The sequence below is a fragment of the Camelus bactrianus genome, chromosome 13 (assembly GCF_048773025.1).
Source record: "Camelus bactrianus isolate YW-2024 breed Bactrian camel chromosome 13, ASM4877302v1, whole genome shotgun sequence".
NCBI classification, from domain to species: Eukaryota; Metazoa; Chordata; class Mammalia; order Artiodactyla; family Camelidae; genus Camelus; species Camelus bactrianus.
The window spans coordinates 33,200,795-33,223,025 of NC_133551.1; the positions used below are offsets into that span (position 1 = coordinate 33,200,795).

Sequence of the window (22,231 nt, forward strand, 5' to 3'; positions counted from 1 at the left end):
CACTGACTGATACCCTCGCCCTCATGCCCCCACTCCTCTCCTTGGCTGTAAATCTCCACTTTCCCTTATATTCCAAACTGAGCCCTGTTCTATCCTGAGATCCCCTTTCCCCTATTGTTTGTTTGTTTGTTTTTTTAACATTTTTTATTGATTTATAATCATTTTACAATGTTGAGTCAAATTCCAGTGTAGAGCACAATTTTCCCCCTTTTCCCTATTGTAATAATTCCTGAATAAAATTTGCTTTTGAAACTAAGTGGGACCCTGCAGGGCCCTCCTGGGTATCAAAGCCCCTCCACGTTCCCTGTTTCTTGTTTGTAGGGAAAAAAAAAGTCTTTAATCTTCTAGGCCTTCTCCAAGTTCCAAAAGTTAGGCTTAAGCAGCTAATAGGACAATAGCATCACTAGATTCATAGTTTCTCTTGAAGGAATATAGATAACAATCTGATGAATATCTTTGAGTTGTTCTACAGAAACTAAGACCCTCACCCAAGTGGAGGATGGTGAGTACATGCTGACAACAAGCATGTAGACCCCATACTGGTTAGAACCAGAAGGTTGAGATTCCTGAAACATCAGCCTGTTGCCACACCAGCAACCAGTCCCAAGAAAGTCACATGCCTTGCAGCCCTTACTCCAAATTTTGTCTTTAAAAATTCTTTCCGAAAAATCATAGGGTCTTTTGAGCGTGAGCTGCCAGTTCTCCTTGCTTAGCACCTTGCAGCAAACCTTTCTCTGCTCCAAACGCTGATGCTTTGGTTTGTTTGGCCTCACAGTGTGTTTGTCAGGCACATGAACTTGGGTTCCACAACAATTCAGCTACCATCTAGCTCTGGTTTTTCCTTGAAAATCCCCTGTAGGGATCTTGTGTTTTAGTTCCACTGAATTATTTTCCACTTCTCAGAACATTTCTTGCTTTTCCATATCTCCTTGCCTCTACACCTGCCTAGGAATGTCCTTTCACTTCTCTGCCTGGTTGACACCTAGTCATTCCTCAAGACCAAGCTTATATCATTTATTAGCCAAGTCCCCCCTTTCCATCCCTAAAATCACCAGCTCTGGTCATCAAAATATCTTGGTTGGATGGCTGCCAACAAGCTACATTCTTCAGATCTCCAGTGTTGACCCCCTTCAAATCCACCTTCCAGCCACCAGTCAAAGCAATTTATTGAAAACACAAATTGATCATCTTATCCCTTACTTTAATTCTTTTTTTAATTAAAAAAATTTACTGATATATAATTAACATATAACATTGTATTAGTTCAAGGTATTCAACAAAATGATTTGATATATGTATACATTGCAAAATAATTACTGCTGTAAGTTTAGTTACCATCCATCACTACACATAGTTACAACTTTCTTTTCTTTTTTTTTTTAAGTATAGTCAGTTTATAATGTGTCAATTTCTGGTGTACAGCATGATAGTTCAGTCATAAATACACATATATATGTTGTTTTCATATTCTTTTTTCTTATAGGCTACTACAAGATATTGAATGAAGTTCCCTGTGCTATATATTATAAACTTGTTGTTTATCTACAAATTTTCTTTTCTTGATGAGAACTTTTAAGATCTACTCTCTTAGCGACTTTCAAATATACAATTTTTGTGTATATATTTGTGATCTCCCCTTTAAAGGCTTAAAGTTTTTCCATCAATTACAGAGTAAAAGCTAAGCTCATTAACATAGGATTTGAAGATGATTTTTGGTCTTCCTCCTGCCCATGTCTCTGCCATTTTATCTTTCACCCCTTCTTTACTGCTAGTTTTTCCTCTAGTAAAACCAAATTGCATGAAGATCCCTCTTGCCCATCTTCACTACCAAATTATTTCTCTTTTATGTCTTTGCTTAAGCTGCCTTCTAAGGAACTTTCCCTAACTACCTCTCTTCAAATGTAAGGGAATACTATATATGTGTATATAGATGTGTGTGTGTGTGTGTGTGTGTGTGTGTATAAATATATATATACATATTTATATATGCACACACACATACATGTACACACATATAGGGTATATGCATTTTTGGAATGTATATTCCTAAATTGTATATCTTATAGGAATGTTCTATATATGCATATGTACATAATACAATATTTATATACATACCATTTTTGCATTTACTGTGTTGCTTTATATTTATTAAATTTTCTCTAATCCCAAGGAAATTATCAAATTCTATGGGTATGGACCAGGTCTCATATACTGAGGCAGGTGTGTTCAGATTCCCAGGAACAGTAGCAGAGGGTCTATTGGAAGGGTCCGTATCCCACATTAGAGTCAGTGGTAGGGGCTATGATGTTACCCTGGTAGAGGTCTGCCATGTGACTTGGGCACTGGTCCTCCGGCCTGGTTCTTCCACCTTTCTGGAGATTCTGTGGACTACTTGATGTCCTGTAGCAGGTTTCTTTTCTGCTGAAAGAATATATTCCTACACTTTCTATCTAATACCACGGAGAATAGAAATAGGGAGGAAGAAGGGAGTACTAACATGGTGCTTTGGGGAAGATAAGCCAGAAGAAGGACTGGGGACTTTGGACAGAGGAGCAGCAACAGAAGGACTATGAGCCCTTGGAGGAGCAGGAGTGAAGAAGCAGGTATGAAGGTAAATGAGAATCTTTGCCTGGTTTGTTAATTTTTCCTATGGTCTTGGTAGGAGCAGTACAGACCTAAATATGATTCCTTACCTATCTTTAGTGAACAAGGTATGTGCTGAGAAAGACCAATATGGTGATTGGTTTAGAAAGCTGCAGACCTTAGTCTTCTCTGATTTGTTCAAGCTTCGCAGTCCGGAGAAACCCCTTGATTCTTCTAATACAGAGCAGGCGCTCTGAAGTGACATAGCTCTTCCCTGCATGAAACCTGTCCCTGTTTCTATGAGGAAGAAGAGAAGGAGAAGGCTAGGAGGCAGGAGAAACAGCAGTAGAGGAAGAGTACAAAGAAAAGAAAGAAGGAGGAGGGAAAACCAGCATGTGGAGAGAGAATGCTGGGGAGAGAAGAATATTTTAATATTCTTGCAAATATCCATTTGGAAAAGGAGTATCATACTTTTTCTTTCAGCTGTCCCTTCTCTTTTTGGCTTTTCTCTCTCTAAGGCATTCCTGCAGTACTGAGGATTCTCCCATTTGAAAAGTCTTCCAGGATTTATTTCTTTGCAAATACTAAGGTTCTCCTATAAATGCTAACTTAGAAGTGGGCCGTAAAAATAAATGTGGAATTTTTGAAAAGTATGTTCATATATCCAACAAATATTTAGGAAGACTCTGTATGTGTCAGACATTAAGCTTGGGAGCAGTGCTGAATAAGAGAGAAAAAGGCCTTTGGGAGCTTTCATTAGCATTGAGCTCATCTATACTCTCATGTTTCATAATCTATTCAAATAAATGTCTTCTCTTGAAATCATAGCAGTGGTAAAATGGCAGATTAAATATCTGTCCCAAGGTTACGTACAGGTAGGTGCTTAGTATAATTGCTTTGTAATGATAAAGTGATGATGCTATTAAAACTCTGAGTATAGGCAGGGTAATTTCTTGAACTTTATAAGGCAATGGAAAAAAATAAATTTTTATCAAGAATATTAGAAAGAGCTATAAATCAATCAATTGGGACCTTCTAGATAGACAAATAGATGTATTTAACCTGTGAGTATGCTATTAGTGTTATTGAAGGTACTTTTTCCTGCTCCTGAGATTTCTTCCATTTGACAGGAGCCTATTAGTGTGTGTATATTAGTCGAGTGCTTCTGATCTTCTGCCAACACCACACTCACTCCACCCTGGGGGTGATGTTTGAAAAGAGAAGGCAGGTATGAATAGCTCAGCTTCTTCCTCTTGGGATACAGCTGAAGAGAGGGAGCCTGTGTTTATCTCTCTGCTCCTCTGGGAACAGGCACTGCTCATGCTAGATGTAAAGGAGGGGTCTGCCCAATTCTAGCACTGCCTGCAACTGGGGAGGTACGTCTGCATAATTCTGGACTCAGTATTAGCAAGCTACACGCCCAGACATCAGCCCTCCAACCTAACTTTAATTTGTAACAAAGGTGATTTCTTTTGGTTCCCACTTACTGTATTCGTGACTGGTTTTCCCACTGATTTAGAAATCAGGTGAAGAAAAGGGGCTAGTCATTGGCCCTTCAAATTAAGTAAAGATTGTCCCAACAACTAAGTAAAGAAAAGCTTAAAACTCAGTGGAAGGAGCCCAAGCTCTGACATCAGATCTGAGTTTTGAGTCCTGGCTGTGTGGTTGTGGTTAAGCTGCTCAGCCTTAGAGGATCTCATTTCTTCTTTGGTACCCTGGGGATAATACGTCTAGGATTGTTGCAAAGATGCAAGATAACTTACGTAAATTACTAAGCGCAATGACGGGCATTTAATAAACAGTGACCAGTAATAGCAGTGGCAGTAGTAGTAGTAGTAGAGATTTGGGGTATCCAGCATTGGGAGAGTTAAAAAGGTATTTCTGCTTTCATGAAAACTTCTCTCTTTAAAGAGATAATCCTAAACTCTTAATCAAAAAAATATATATCAATTAGCTAAAAAATACGTTTCTCCTATAAAACATTACATGTTTTAAAATAATTTGGTCCCTCAATAATTTCTTGGAATTCAGGGGTGATAATGAAGACAATTGGAGTGAAGGTGATTCTTTTCAGTTTATTAATTTCCTCTGATTATCACAGAGAAAAACTGCTAGTACTAAGGTCTTCCCTGCAGCCAGGTATGATGAGAGGTGGGCTGGGGACGAACAAATCAGGCATCTTACTTTTTTGACTCTTCATGCCCCTCATTTTTAAAGTTAATGTTCCATGTACGGAATTGTCTGAGAGTCAACATAAGATATCTGATTTTTCCCCTCATAGGCATCTTCTTGAACACAGTTTTGTCATCCTAGCCCATCTCTGCTGATTTCAGTTCATCATTGGTAAAGGTGTGGAGAGTTTTGTGGCTGGATAACAGACTTATAAAGAGAACCCAGATATGTTTCTATTATATTTCTGATTTATGCTTTCCAAGTTTCATTGGGTTTAGAGAATTTCATGTTTGGCTCAAATAAATGAAAAACTCCTATATGAATTTGTGCCCTGTAATTTTACTGAAAAATAACATAAATTGATTTAATATAGAGTATGCTATTTGTTCTGAGGACACTCTTTTTACATTTTCTTTGCTGTCCTAGGAGTTTGTTATTTAGAATAGTTTCTCTGTGAAGAGACATTTTAAGTGTAAAACTTAAATGTAAAACTCTTCATTTTGTCTGTTAGTGCTTTCATAGTTTATACCATTCTGAAACAATATCTACCCATCAGCAACAACACAAATAAAACTAGAATTAAAGAAAGAAAACTTAAAAAAAAGAGAATGAAAACTAAAACAATTCTTTTATGCTATGTGTTTTTGCAAAGCACTATTGACCAGCTTGTAGATTTTAGGAGCTCTGCACTTCAGCCTTCGATCATAGAGGGTTCATGTAAATAGACAGCCTAAGCAAAAGTAGAGTTCTTTTGGACTAGAGTGCTTGCTCTCAATGGAATCCATAAGAATACATCAAATGCATCAAATAAATAACTAAAAACATGTATTTTGTCAATCCCGACAATCTAGAAATACTTTAATAACTAGATTGATTTTTGACACTGGCATAATAAAATTAAGTCATTTTTTTTCTACTCTTAAGCACACTGCCTGAACAAAACACTCTCTTACTGGCTTCCAGGGAATCAGGTTTCAGACTGCTATGTCTTTAACATGTTCTCCAGTTTCCCAGTATGGGGAATAACATATTTGCTGAACTAATTCTGTTAGCTAGTATACTAATTAGAACTCTTTCAGTGGCAAGTATCAAAAACTCAATTCAAAATGGCTTAGGCAAAAATGTGAATTTACTGGCTTATGTTAGTCCAGAGTTACACAACTTTAGGCGTGGCCGGATCTAAGTGCTTAAATAATATTGTTCTGTGTAAATACAATGAAAGCAGCAAATGTGAACCACGTATGTAATTTTTAATATTCTATCAGCCACATACAAAGGGAAAAAGGAACAGCTGAAATTAATTTTACTAATACATTTTATTTAGTCCAGTAAATTAAAAATACCACTCCAAAATGTAATCAATATAAAAAATTATTAATTAGAAATTTTACACTCTTTTATTTGTATTAAATCTTTGAAATCCAGTGTGACTTTACATTTACAACACATCTCCATTTAGACTAGCCACATTTCACATACTCAATAGCCATATGTGGCTAGTGGCTACCATATTGGACTGTGCAGGTTAAACTTAATGCATCAGGAAGATATCTCTTGTTATTGTTCCACTCTGCTTTTCTCTCTGTTGGCCTCAGCATTCAGCCTCATCTGGCTAACTCCTATTTGTCCTCAGTTTTCAGTTTTATACAGCCACGCCTATGGTGATCTTCTCTCTTACTCAGCCTGTTTACTAGAGACATAATGGCATGTAGTGGGCATTTGAATATCTGTTCTTTATCATAAAAGTTTTAAGGAAAAGAGTGCACCAGTACAAATTCATTATTTCTAATAAGGGAAAAACTCAAGTATTGCTCCCCACAGAAGGTAAGATTTCACAAACCCCCACCCTGACTCCTATCCATCCTCTTCCAGATAAAGAAAGGACACAGAGGGTTAGTTGCATCATCTGCACAATAGGAAATAACCTTATTTATGAAATACTAGAGCGATGTCTACATTCAGAGTGGGGAGAATTGTTATTCTTTATATTTGTTCTACTTCAAGACAATTTGGGAATTTTTTTTTCTTTAGAGATTTGAAATATAGCATATGAAACAGTGAATTCCAAAAGGGAAAAGCAGAGGAATGCATTCATAAAACACTATGATGTTACTACTACTTGTGTTATTATAATTCCAATTTTACAAATAAAGAAACTGAACTTTTTTTTAAGTTGAAAAACATTCAATTGAAGTATAGTTGATTTACAATGTTATGTTAGTTTCTGGTGTACGGTAAAGTGATTCAGTTATATATATGTACATGCTTTTTCATATTCTCTTCCATAATGGTTTATCATAGGATATTGAATATAGTTCCCTATGCTATACAGTATAAACTTGTTAAGAAACTAAACTTTAGTGAAATTTTTAAAAAATTCCAAGGTTATAGCATAAGAATGTCTCAGGGATCACCCCAAGTTCTTAACTATTATGCTATAAAAATCTTCTAGTAAATGTGATGTCTTTTAAAATATGTAAGGAAACACACCATTAGGCTATGTCTAACTACAGAAAGAACCAGGCTACAGCAAAGAAAACAATGGCTGCAACCTGCTGAGCCAGTCTTAATATGTAGTGGTTGATTTCATGACATTTGAATTTGCTTGACAGCCGGATCCACTGGTTTGACCAGTGGTGGTCAGAAGAGTTGTGAATAGAGTATAGGCTTTCTACAGTGCCACTGATACCCTAGGCATTATTTATTTATTTATTTTTGGCAGTGGGAGTATGGAATAATTAGGTTTTATTCTTTATTTTTAGAGGAAGTATTGGGGATTGAACCCAGGACCTTGTGAATGCTAAGCATGTGCTCTACCACTTGAGCTGTACCCTCACCAAAACCTTAGGCATTATTCATTGTGATAAGAACAGGTGAGAAATAGAGAGGGTGGAGGAGGATGAAGGGATAGGAATTAGAAGATAGAGAACAGATAATTATCAAATAGATTTCAAAATAATACTCCTAATAATTATAAAAACAATAGCAAAGATGGCTAATACTTACTGAGCACTTACTATGTGCCAAGTCTCTGAATTATTAATAATTTTATACTCCCAAAATTCTATAAAATTGATGACATTATTGCTCTCATTTAGGTTCCCTGCCTCTAGTCGGTAATGGATAAACCATCTTATTGGAAATTTCCAGCTTTGTCATCATTTGCTTTGGGAATTCTTCCCTAAAGCTTCTCAATAACTTATTTTTTTATTTCATTATTTTCTTATTGAAGTATAATTGACTTGCAACATTATATTAGGCTCAGGTGTACAACATAGTAATTCAATATTTTCACAGATTATACTCCATTTAAAGTTATTATAAAATATTGGCTCCATTCCCTGTACTGTACATTACATCTTTGTAGCCTATTTATTTTATGCTTACTAGTTCATACCTCTTAATCCCCTACCCATCTTGTGCCCCTCTCCCTTTCCTTCTCCCTATTGGTAACCACTGGTTTGTCCTATATCTGAGTCTTTTTCTTTTTTTTTTTTTTAACATTTTTTATTGATTTATAATCACTTTACAATGTTGTGTCAAATTCCAGTGTTCAGCACAATTTTTCAGTCGTTCATGGACATATACACACTCATTGTCACATTTTTTTCTCTGTGAGTTATCATAACATTTTGTGTATATTTCCCCGTGCTATACAGTGTAATCTTGTTTATCTATTCTACAATTTTGAAATCCCAGTCTACCCCTTCCCACCCTCCACCCCTCTGGCAACCACAAGTCTGTATTCTCTGTCTATGAGTCTATTTCTGTCCTGTATTTACGCTTTGTTTTTGTTTGTTTGTTTGTTTTTGTTTTTTAGATTCCACATATGAGCGATCTCATGGTATTTTTCTTTCTCTTTCTGGCTTACATGAGTCTTTTTCTGTTTTGTTATATTCACCCATTTGTTTTACTTTTTAGATTCTACATATAAGTGAAAACACACAATTTTTGTCTTTCTCTGTCTGACTTATTTCACTAAGCATACATTCCACGTCAGTCCATCTGTGTTGTTACAAATGGCAAAATTTCATTCTTTTTCATGGCTGAGTATGATTAACTTTTACTGTTCCTTTTTGAAAAGTTCTCCTTCTTTGACTTCTAAGACACCGCATCTTCTCATTCTTCTCCTTACTTCCATTGTCCCTTCTTCGTATCCTCCTCCTTCATATCCCTTCTCCACTTTCCTCTTTAAAAATTTGGTTTCTACCTTCAGCCTTTTCTTTTTTCCTTCAGTTAATGTATTTTCCCTGCTCTCATACATCAGATAACATCTGCTTTCATGTATTAAGTTTCCATGTAGATGCTGATGATTCCAAAATTAGCCTACTGTGTATTTCTGCCTAAATGTCCTACCTATGCTTCAAACTCCGTTTGTGCAAAACTGTATTCTTTACTTTCTCCCTAAATTTCTTTTTCTTATGTGCTCTTACTCAGTAACTGTTTTTCACCGTCATCCACTCAGGTACCCACGTCAGAAACCTGGGTATCATCTCGGACACCATCCTGTCCCTCACGTTCTACAGCAAATCTATAGCTGAGTCAGCTCTACCTCTTAATAACCTCTCAAACTGGTCCACTTCTCTTCATTTTCACTGCCACTACCTTAGTTCAGGTTCTTTTCTTATTTTTTTCTTTTTTTTATTTGATATATATATATATGACATGTCACACTGTGTGAATTTAAGGTGTACAAGTTAATTTGATACATTCATATATTGTAATATGATTGCCATTGTACTGATAATTAGCACCTCTATCAGTTACATAATTATCCTTTCTTTTTAGTAGTTGGAATAGTTAAGTTCTAGTATCTTAGCAAGTTTGATGGTTATAATATTGCTATCTATATTAACTGTATTGTGTGTTGCATCTCTAGGGCGTATGTACTCACAACTAATCATTGTAAGTTAATATCCTTAAACAACATCTGTCCTGTCCCCCGACCTCCCATCCCCTGGTAGCCACCATTTTATTCTCTGTTTTTACAAGTTTGGCTTTTTAAAATTCCACTTATAAGTGCTATGATAGAGTACTTGTCTTTGTCTGACTTATCTCACTTAACATAATGTACTCGAGTTTCATTCATGTTGCTGCAAATGGCAGGATGTTCTCCTTTCTCGTGGTTGAATAATATTCCATTGTATATGTGTACTGCATTTTCTTTATCCATTCATCTATCAATGGACACTTAGGTTGTTTCCATATCTTGGCTATTGCACATAATGCTGCAGTGAACATGAGAGTACGTATGTCTTTTCAAGTTGGTGTTTTGGTTTTCTTCAGATAAATACCCAGAAGTGAAATTGCCGAATCATATGGTATTTCTATATTTAATTTTTTGAGAACTCTCCACGATTTTTCCCATAGTGGCTGCACCACTTTACATTCCCACCAACAGTGTACAAATGTTCCTTTTTCTCCACATCCTCACCAGTATTTATCTTCCTGATAATATGTCTTCTTGGTGATAGCCATTCTAACAGATGTGAGGTAATATTTTGTGGTTTTAATTTGTATTTCCCTGTTGATTAGCAATGTTGAATATCTCTTCTTGTATCTGTTGGCTATCTGGATGACTTCTTCAGAAAAAAAATCTGTTTAGTTCTTCTGCCCATTTTTTAATTGGATTGACTTTTTGTTATTGAGTTTTGTGAGTTCTTTATATATTTTGGATATGAACCTCCTATCTGATATATGGTTTGCAAAATTTTTCTCTCATTCCATAGGTTGCCTTTCCATTTTGTTAATCGTTTCTTTTGCTGTGCAATAGCTTTTAAGTTTGATGTAGTCCCAATTCGTTGATTTTTGATTTGTTGTTTGTGCTTTTGGTGTCATATCCAAAAGAATCATTTCCAAGACCAATATAAAGAAAGTTCTTCTCTAGGTTTTCTCTTAGGAGTTTTATAGTATCAAGTCTTATGTTTATTTTTTGATCTGTTTCAAATTAATTTTTGTGAGTGGTGTAAAATAGGAGTCCAATTTCATTGCTCTGCATGTGTTTATCCAGTTTTCCTGACACCATTTATTAAAGAGGCTACTCTTTCCTCATTGAGTATTTTTGGCTCCTTTGTAGAGTATTTGTTGATCATATAAGCAAGGGATTAATTCTGGGCTCTCTATTCTGTTCCACTGGTCTAGGTTTCTATTTTTGTGTCAGTACCATATTGTTTTTTTAATTACTATAGCTTTATAGTATAGTTTAAATCAGGAGGTGTGATACCTCCAGCTTTGTTCTTCTTTCTTCTCAAGATTCTTCTGGTTATTTGGGCTCTTTTGTGGTTCCATACAAATTTTAGGATTGTTTTTTCTATTTCTGTGAAGAATGCCATTGGTATTTTGTTGGAAATTTTGTTGAGTCTTTAGAAGGCTTTTCTTTTCTTACTTAGTATTATAGAGACTGCTAGTTGTCCCCCAGAAAATTCATTCTCCCCCTTTGTCTATGGTAATAAACCCCTGTTTTTAAACTGGGCACAGAATAAAAACTACATTTCTTAGCTATCCTTACAGCTTGGCAATGGTCATGTGTCTAAATTCTGACTAATGGGATATGAACTGAAGTGATGTGGAACTTCCAGGTCATAAACTTAAAGGGAAATGTATCCTCTTCTCCATTTTACTCTATCTCAGGTTGTAACATATTTATAGTAGTGGTGAACCTTCTTGGAACATACAGATGAGGGCAAAACCTGACAGTCATGTGCAGACCTGCTCTACCGGCCCTGGACTGCTTATGCCCTAAGTGAGGAAAAAACTTTTATTTTGTGCAAACCTCTGTTATTTGGGTTTCTGTTACCGCAACCAGATTCACAGAGAGATACCCTTGGATTAAAGCAACAATCTTTTGATTGGTCTTCCTGTCCCCATTTTTAAGTTCTCTTATATTTTTTTTCTTCACTTAAGTCAGAGTAATCATTGTAGAATTCAAGTTTGATCAGATTGTTCCCTGCCATCCTCCATTTCCCATGCCATTTCTTTCACTGTGTACTTTATATTCCTTAGCCTGGCATACCAAACCCTGCATAATCTTGCCTCTGCTTTATCTCTCTAGTTCTACTGCTTATCATGCCCTACCTTGTATGCCAAGCTCAAATCACACAGAACCATTTGGAATAAACCAAAGTCTTGTACCTCAGTGCACCTGTAATGCTGTTTACTCTGCCTGGAATGACCATTCCCCACCCTCATCAGTTTCTCTGCCTGCTAGTTTCTATTTGTCCTTTAGAATTCAGGTCTCCTCCTCTTGGAAGTTTTTCCTGCCCACTCAAGAATTGGTTATAGTCCCCTCTTACATATTCCTGAAGTATTCTATGCATACTTTTATCAAAGAATTGCATGTTTACTTGCCTACTTCCCCACAGCCCTCCCCTACCAATTTCTTGGAGATGAAAGATTACTTTCTCATTAATAGAGTATTACCATATCCTAGCACAAACCCTGGCACACAGTAGCACTCAAAAGATATTTATTCAGTGAGTGAATAAGTCAGTGAATGAACGGAAACCATGGAGTTATGAAAATAGCATTTGAATGGAATATAGAAATCTGAGTTTAATACCTGGTTCTGCCACTTCCTGGATTGTTTTAGTTGAACTCATTTCACTCCACTTCACTTGAACTAGATAAGCTCTCAGGTTCCTTCCAAGTTTATGATTTACAAATACATTATAAAGAGAAAAGTGAAAGTACACAAACTTCTAAAACTGACAACCTTAAGGAGCTGGCTAGGTAATTCTTATACTAAAAATGTATTTTGAAAAAACAATTGCTAAATAAAAGTGAGCTTTTATAGAAATATTTAAGCTCTTTCTACTTACAGCTTTTAAACTACTTTTGTAGTATCAATTATTTTCACAAAATCAGAAATATCTACTCTAATCTGTGAGAAGTAGGGAATGTGAAATTCAGTGATATTGGGTAATATATTAGAGCCAATAGCGGAGAGAGAAGCAGAGGGAGAATCTGGTTCAGAATTGTCTTGACAGAATATCCCACCTATTGTAAAACAATTGTGTAATATTCTAGACCTAAACTAGTAAAGAAAGCAGCGAACTTTCGACCAAATTGCAGATAGATTAAAATGGCAAATACCAAAACTGAGGTGCTAAATGACATTCTATTTCAAAATCACAAAATTATGGGGTTAGGCAGCATTCTTAAGGAGTAATCATCTACTTTTTCCCTGCCTCTAAGCAAGGCTATACCTAGTAGTCCCCAAAGAGAGGAAGTTGTGTGGTTCTTTAAAATATTTGGGAAAATAACATTCTACAGCTCTTTTTCACACTTGTCCCGGTGCCAAATGATATTGATAAGAGAAAATTGATTATCTTAACAATTATCTAGTTTCATTACCTTTATTTTCTAGCTGAGGAAGAAGAGGCTGGAGGTTGTGGTTTGCTCAAAGTTGCATAGTAAGATTGTGGCAAAGCCAGACCTCAAACCCCAGTCTTTCTGATTTCCAGTCCTCTTCTCCAGCTCTATCAGGAAGGACTAAGACTTTCAGCACTTCCGCATTTCACTCCCCGTGTGCCTTGGTAAGTTTTCAATATGGCCCCTGGCTCCCCAGCCAAGGCCTTATCTCTTAGTTCATACACTCAGACAGTTCTAGCAATAACCCCATACGTCAGAGATTCCCACCCTTTCCTGGTTGTGACAGGCAGAATTCTAAAACGACCTCCAAACGTCCTGCTCCTGGTGTGCGTGTTCTATATAAGCCTTCCTCAAGTGTGTGGGCAGGACCTGTGGATCAGAGATAGGGATGGGCTGTATTACACGATGAATGTATGGTGATGGTCACCTTTGATTCTGTAGTGATGGAAAAAAAATATATACTAGCATTACATGGTAATATTTAGTGAGAAAATGGAATGCTATCTGAATGTAGCTCACTCAGTTTCCCTTATTTCTATCTCTAAAATTCTGTATAGATTTCCAACCTTTTCTTCCCTCCCCAGGTAGCAGATGAAAGGTACCTCTGTATCTCAAGGTGATCAAGTGTCTTTTTCAAATTTTCAGTTTTTTTCTCTCCTCTTAGTCATTCTCTACAACTACAAACATGTAGAGTCTTTTACCCGACAGAACCTTTCCATGACTCCAAGCCTTCTGAACTCTGGGGCTTCTTCCTTTCTGTGTGTCAGACCTGCTTGTTCCAGATCTACCCTACTTTTCCTAAAGAACACTGGCCTCAGCTGGGCTCAGATCCAGAACCGACAATCCCCAGCAGGTTTCAGATCCTAATCCAGTGAAATGAAGTAAGAATGGCACAACAGGGTACCACTGACATTGGTTTCCAGCTGGCCTTTGACCCAGCATTTCCTCTACTTGATTTATTTCCTTAACCGCTAACTTCTTAGGCCTCTTAGTCTGGCCTCTTGCTAGATTCATTCTCTAATCTTTCAACTCTCTTTCTTTCTTCTCTAATCAGAAGATTATCTTCTCCCTTCTGACATACTAATTTTGGATTTTTTTCTTTTCTTTTTTTTAAGTTAGAAAGAATGAGGTAATGAGCTGCCATGTTCCCATCACCCAGCTTCAACAATTAGCAACATAAGCCTGTCATGGATTATTATTTCTGTGTGTGTGTGGTAAAAGGCACCTAACATCAAAGTTACCATCTTAATCATTTTTATGTGTAATGTTCAGTAGTGTTAAGTTTATTCACATTGTTGTACAACAGATCTCTGAATCTTTTTCATCTTTTAATTCTGAAACTCTATACCCACTGAATGTTAATCATGTTGGATTATTTTTAAAGCAAATTCCAGACCTTATATTGGTCTGTTAATAAACATTTCAGAATGTGTCTTAGAGGAATAAAGGACTCTCTCCCACTTAGTTTTTTGTACAACCGCAAAACCCTTATCACACTTAAATCACGGTTTCAGCAGGAAATAGATGCCACGCTCAAATAAGATAACTTTAGAAGTTTATTTAAAGGTTGTGGGTATAGGGTAACCACAAGGTATAGTATAGTAACCTAGGGTAAGAGACTAAGTTGGTACCACCTCCAGACCCATAAGGATATGGGGATGAAGTTGTTACCAAAACCTGGAAGGAGAAAGAATCTATAGAGTTGGCTACTCCGAAAAAAGCAATGAACTTTGGTCAAGAGACACAGTAAGCAAGAGGTGATCTTGTAGGGAAGGAGGTAGGGGAATGATACCCTGACATTACTCTCCTCTGTCCTTCTGTTCTCTTATCATTATTTCTCAACTGGCCAGGTCCATCTAATGGCTAAAGGGTGTGGGAACCCTACTGGTACAGTCCATAGAGGCCAGTCTTTTGGAGCAGAGAGTACGGTAGAGAGTGGCTCTGGAGGAACAAATGGGAGATACTAAGAAAATAATAATTGTTACTATCATTTGATACCCAGACAGTGATCAAAATTTGCCAGCTCTCACAAAAATCTTCTATTTTGCGGTTGGTTCATTTTCTTTGGACCCCTAGACTCTATATACATTGTATTCGGGTTGGGATGTGTGATGAATAATTTATGCTGATTTGACTGGGTCACCAGGTGCCCAGGTATCTGATCAAACTATTTTGGGTGTTTCCATGAGGGTGTTTTTGGATGAGTTTAATATTTAAATAGATATACTGAGGACACTGCCGTTCCTAACATCAGTAGGCCTCATCCAGACAGTTGAAGGCCTGAATAGAACAAAATGGCCGAACTTCCCTGGAATGAGAGGGAATTCTTCCGTCTAATGGCCTTGGAGTTGAGTCTTGAGGTTTTTTCCTACCTTCAGACAACTCAAAATAAAGTATCGTTTCTTCCTGGATCTTGAGCCTTTTGGTCTTTGGACTGGAACTACATCATCAGTTCTCTTGGTTCTCAGGTCTTATGACTTAGACTGGAACCACATTGTCAGCCCTTGGGTCTCTAGTTTGCCCACTGCCCTTGTCAGCCTCTATAATTGTGTGAGTCAACTCCTTATAATAATTCTCTCTCTTTTTCCCTTCTCTTCTCTTGCCCTTCTTCCCCCGCAACTTTCTCTTTCTTGGCTCTGTTTTTCTAGAGAACCCTAACACAGTATGCCACTTAAGTCTGCTTTATTTTATTTTTTAATGATTGATTTATTGAATTATGTGATACAGTAAGAAATACGTATTTGGTCTTTGCTCTTGATATCTGACACAGAGTTTCTAAAATCCTTGACTTGGGGGAGGATATGGCTTAGTGGTAGAGTACATGTTTAGCATGCACAGGGTCCTGGTCTCAAGGCCAGTACCTCCATTTAGATAAATAAACCTAATTACCACCCCACCAAAAGAAAAAAATGTAAAAAAACCCAAAAAAACAAATCATTTAAAAAATAAATAAAATCATTGGAATTTCCTGGGTGATAGAGGTGTTAGGAGCATCTTTTGTTATTCATAACAAGTTCCTTTCAATCATATGAATTTATGCTAATGAGGTGATTCTTGGTGGGCTCTTAGAAAGCATTAGGATGGGAGCTGGTTGCCAGAAGAACCAACCATGTGAATAGAGGGTTGGAACGTTCAGACTTACCCACAAATCTCTGTGGAGGTGAGGAGCTGGAGATTGAAGTCAGTCATCAATGGCCGATGATTTACTCAGTTGTGCCTACATAATGAAACCTCCATAAAAACCTCTAGATGACATGGCTTGGAGAGTTTCTGAGTTGGCAGACACATTCCTGTGCCAGGTGCACCCCAACTTCACTGGGACAGAGGTTCCTGTGCTAGGACCTTTCTGAATCTTGCCCTAAGTACCTTTTTATCTGGTGGTTCATTTTGTAGCCTTCGTAATAAACTGATGATAGTAGGTAAAGTGTCTTCCTGAGTTCTGTGAACCATTCTAGCAAATTACTGAAATTGGGGAGGGGATTGTGGGAACCCACAAAATCTATAGCCGGTTGGTCAGAAGCACAAGTGGTAGCCTATGACTTGCAACTGTCATCAGAGGTGGGGGCAATCTTGCAGGACTGAGCCCTTAACTTGTGGGCTCTATGCAAACCCCGGGTAGTTAGTGTCAGAACAGAAATGAACTACATACACCAAGTTGGTGTTTGGAGTTGGACAATTGCTTGGTGTGGGGGAAAAAAAAAACTCCACACATTTGATGCTGTGAATAAAATCAGTTTGAGATATAATTCACGTTCCATACAACTCACTCATTTAAAGTGTAAAAATTGTATAGATTTTAGTACGTTCACAGAGTTGTACAACTATCACAATTAATTTTAGAATATTTTAATCACCCCAGAAAGAAACCTTATGCCTATTAGCAGTCATTCTCCATTCTCCCTTTCTCTCAGCCCCTGGGGACCACTAATCTACTTTCTGTCTCTATGGCTTTGTCTATTCCACACAGTTTGTATAACCTGTGACCTTTTGTGTCTGCCTCCGTTCACTTAGCATAATGTTTTCAAGATCCATCCATGTCGAAGCATGTATCAGTACTTTATTTTGTTTTATTGCCAAATAATATTCCATTATATGGACATACCACATTATATCCATTCGTCAGTTGATGGGCATTTGGGCTGTTTCCACTTTTTGATATTATGAACAATGGTGCTATAAACATTTCATGTGCAAGTTTTTGTGTGAACATATTCTTCATTTCTCTTGGGTGTATACCTAAGCATGGAATTGCTGTATCAGGTGGTGACTCTATATTTAAACATTTTGAGGAGCTACCAGCCTATTTTCCAAAGTGGCTGCACCATTTTACTTTCCCACTAGCAGTATGGGGTGTTACAATTTCTCCACATTCTCATCAACACTTATTAACATCTGTTCTTTTGATTCTCATTCACCCTCTGGGTCTGAAGTGATATGTCCTGCGGTTTTGATTTGCATTTCTCTGATGGCTAACAATGTTGAACACTTTTATTCACATGTGTCTTGGCCATTTGCATATCTTTTTTGGAGAGATGGCTATTCAAATTTTGTCCATTTTTAAATTGGGTTAATTCTCTTTTTATCATTGAGTTATCAGAGTTGTTTATATATTCTAGACACAAGTTTCTTATGAGATAAATGATTTGCAAAACTTTTCTCGCATTCTTTGGTTTGTTTTTTCACTTTCTTGATGGTGTTGTCTTTTGAAGCACAACTTGTTAATTTTGATGATGTCCAGTTCACCTTTTTGTTGCTTGTGCTTTTACTCTATTTTTAATCTTTTAAAAATTCCTTATCATTTATTTGTTGAAGGAACCAGATCATTATGTCCAGTAGAATTTACCATATTCTCAGTTTTGCTAATTGCAATCCTAGAGTATTGCTTAACATGTTCCCCCATCCCCTATATTTTTTTTTACAAATTGATAACTAGATCTTGGGGCTTGATCATATTTGGGATTAAACTGCTGACAGAAATATTTCAAGGTGGTGCTGTAAATATTCTAAACACCTCTTCTTTACATTGCATGAGGAGGGATACAGTGACTGACTGACTTTTTTTTTTTTTTTTTTTGATGTTAAGATTAATCAGTGGGTTCTGTTCTTATCTTCCTGACCCAACCACTTAAAATTCCCCAACAGGAATAGGAATTCCTGTTTAATGGTTTATCAGCCCTAATGTTTGCGTCATTTCTATGAACTTTCTATGATGATGAAATGTTCTATCTGTACACTGTTCAATATGGTAGCCTCTAATCACATGTGGCTATTAAATACTTGAAACATGCCTAATACAACTGGAAAATGAATTTTAAACTTTAATTAATTTAAATGTAAATGGTCACATGTAGTATGTGGTCACTGTAATGGACAGCACAGGTCAGATCATTATTCCACCAGAGTCTGCATTATATCTGCATCTGTTAGCTCGAATTCTTCTAAAAGAACTCTCCCTCATCAAATATGAGTATCCTGAAATACAGCTCACTTAGGAGAGACATGACGTGGTTTTGTTTTTTAAGTGGCACTAAGCCTACACTTCAGGCCATTTTCTTGGGGCAGCCTGGCTGTTTGGCCCTTCCCAGCTCTATATAGAACCGTGAGGGGCAAATACATTCTCTTCTGGTAGGGTTGCTATTGTAGTCTCTCTGTCCCTTTCAAGGCGCCTGTCGTGGAAACTACTGGTGCTTCAAACTTTTTCCCCACCACTCATCTCTGATTTTAGCTGCAGCAGTGGTGGGCATTTATGCACATGGATGGCTTCCCACCCGAAGCAACTACTGTATCTCTCAGCTTTCTGCTGCATGCAGCATGGGGGTAGTTAATGTCCACAGGGTCAGCCATCAACCAAGGGTAGCTAAATACTCAACCTCAGAGGGACAATTCTGAAATGCATACTAAACAGTCCTTCAGGGGTGGCAGGCTGGATTGAGCCTTGTTGCCCACAGTGCGAACACTCAGTAAGGCACACTTCATGGCTTTCTCGCCTCTGGTCCACTCTCTCTACTCCCTCTTTCCAGCATTGTAGGATTTCTTCCCTAATCAAGTGCCTGCTTCCAGGCTGTGTCTCAATCTCTGCTTTGGGGGAAATATAAATTAAGGCAGGATCTCAAAATACTTTAGTCCATGGCATTTATTTACTCAGAAATATTTACTGAGTGATTATAATGCATCAGGCAGCATACTAGATGCTGGAAGTATGATGGTGAACAGGAAATCAAGTTTGAAGGGGTACTTGGATAAATAGGCAGTAGTTGAATCATGTATTAAGCATTATAAGAGAATAAACATGGGTGCTATTGTGAAACATGGCCAGATTTAGGATCCCTGAATTGTCCCTTGCAAAAATCACCTTTGCTAGGGGTTAAGAGAGAGTGAATAATAGAGGACAAGGTAGACAAAAGCATCCCTGGTTGGACTTTATGCCCAAATCCTAGGCTTCAGTTTGGGATTGAGGTAAGCCTGAGTGGCACGGCCCCGAAACCCCTTCCTCTGGGCCACACTCATCTGGCCTTCCCAGAGCCTTCAGTGGAGGGAGCCTTATGGTGCTCTTATTGTAAGAATCCAGTGCTGTTTCACAAAAGCACAAGCCTGAAAAAAGGAACCAGTCCCTATCCCCCCAAAATCCCCAAAGGGAACACATTCTGCCTGCAAAGCCAGAACTTTATTCTTCATGATACAAAAACTCTGCCCCTTTGTACTGTGGCCTTAGAACCTTGGCCTTGCCACAATCAGTATCCTCCTTAGTGCTATATTAAAGGGGGAAACTTGAGCTCCATAAAAGCGTAAATGTGAAACTAATATGACTTTTCTCCTTTTTTCCCTGTTTTTTTTTTTTTCTTCTTCTGTTGTATCCCTAAATCTTCTGTTTGAAGAACTTTAGAACACTGTGTATATCTAGTGAGAAAACTGCCCTGAGTCTTTCTTATCTAACTCTTTTGAGGCTATTCTGCCAAACTGGTCCTGGCCCTTGGTAAGCAGTTTCTTCACCAGTATCTTTCCATCAGTGGGGAACTTCGGTTCTGAATCCCAGTCGATGGCTGGGCCATTGGTGTTCCCAGAGTTCGAATGAGACTTTCCACAAAGTTTTAACTGGGTTAAACATGGAGTTACACTCCATCCAATTTTCACAACCTCATATGAAATGAACATTTTGTCCTCACCTGATGCTGAGAACTGATACCATCTAGAACATACATGTAGCTTCCTGAATTTTTCCTGTTTTAGCACTAATTTTTCCTATTTGCTAATTACAGAAAATCCAACTCAAATTAGCTTAAGCAAAAATTAAAAACAAACGAACAAACAAAACCCCAGTACATTATTGGTTTATGTAACTGCAAAGTCCAAGGCTCAAGTAATGTTATAAGCAGCTCGTCTTTTTCCATCTTTTGTTCTCCTCCCTGCTGGGTCTGGCTTCACTCTCAGGCAGGCCTTCTTTAAATGGAGGCCACTGGTACAGAAAATGCAATTTTTAGTTCTGATTGGGCCCAACTGTCCTCGCTTGACTCATGAGTCTATCCTCAAACTAGTCACAGAGGCCAGGGGAATGTGCTGCTTGGCTTGGCTAGGATACACAGGGTGGGGGAGTCAGCTTCATAGAAGTAGAGTGATTGAGATGGTGTATGTGTGTGTGTGTGTGTGCGCACGCGCACGTGCAGCGGGTAGTGTGGGGAGCATGGATGCTGGTCAAGCCAAAACAATTCCACTCTCAGTCCCTTTGCTGAGCTCCATACAGTTTCCTGAGATTGGACCCTGTGACATGGATATCTGCCCATAGTGGACTTGTCTGGGATGCCAGCTCTTCCCTAGAGGTGGGGGGCCACCATTTTTGCTTGGAGTATTCTCCAGACTCTGTCTAGCCTGCTTACAGCTTGGTCCTGCTTGTCTCCTTCCTGCTGTAAATGTTCCCAGCAAGCTGCACAGTGCATGCAATGTCCTTTCAGACACTTTGGCAACTAGTGAGTCATGTTTACAAAGAACCATTCAAAGCAGAATGTGGTCAGTTCTCTGAGAGCGCAGTGAAAAGATGTTTGGAGAGCAGAGATAAAGGCATATAACATCTGGAGCATGAGAGCAGACAAACGATTCAGTGACTATCAAGCACCCAGGGCAAGTTTAAGTGTAGGATGAATAATGATAGTAACAGCGATAATAATAACAGTAGCTAATACACCTAGTACTCAACCATATGCCAGGCTTTTTTCTAAGAACTTTATATGAATTAACTCAATGAATCCTCACAATACTTTTTCAAATGGGTACAATTATTACCCCATTTTAGAGTTGAGGTTAAGTACTTGCCCAAGGTCACCTAGTAAGGAAGTGGCAGCATATGATTAGGTTCCTATCATGGAGGGTCTTAAAGACCACAATACAGCGTTAGCCTTGACTTAGCAGGTTTTTGAGTAGCCATTTCATCTTTCCCAAAGGACTCAAACTTCCTGAGGGCAGCACTGAGTCTAGTTCATCTTTATACTACACTTAGGGAGAAGCCCTATCTATCTATCTATCTATCTATCTATCTATATCTATCATCTATCTAATCTATCATCTATCTATCATCTATCTTATCTATCTATCTATCTATCTATCTATCTATCTATCTATCTATATCTATCATCTATCTAATCTATCATCTATCTATCATCTATCTTATCTATCTATCTATCTATCTATCTATCTATCTATCTATCTACCTATCTACCTATCTATCTAATCTATCTCTTCTATGAACAGACTATCTTTACCGGAGTGAGCATTGTTACACAAAATTAATGAAGTCTTCCACAGCAGTTAGAGCACTGTGGATCTGACAGGAAGTTATGGATCTGACAACTGACTGAGACTTTCATCTCTGACTCAATGTGTGGCTCTGGGCAAATGACCTAATGTCTCCATGCTGCAGATTTTCCAACTGTAAAAGAGAGGAACAAAGTATCCAACATACTTCACAAGGACACAGCAAGAGTATAATAAATAAATAAATAAATAAACAAACAAACATTAAATTCTTGCAACACTTCAGAGAAAGATACTACAAGAAACCAAGATGTTTTTCTTAGTTTCACTGTAAAATCGGTAATCAGCAAATATGCAATAGGAG

The 22,231-nt window shown here is 37.7% G+C and overlaps 1 long non-coding RNA gene across 1 annotated transcript in view; it reads left to right on the forward strand.

The window, feature by feature from the left end:
- Positions 1 to 2,108, forward strand: part of LOC141579582 (uncharacterized) — a 36,618-nt gene extending 34,510 nt beyond the window's left edge. Inside the window, exon 5 of the long non-coding RNA XR_012511212.1 lies at positions 1,484 to 2,108. This is a non-coding gene — a long non-coding RNA (uncharacterized LOC141579582). The remainder of the gene's footprint in view (positions 1 to 1,483) is intronic.
- The last annotated feature ends 20,123 nt before the right edge of the window (positions 2,109 to 22,231 follow it).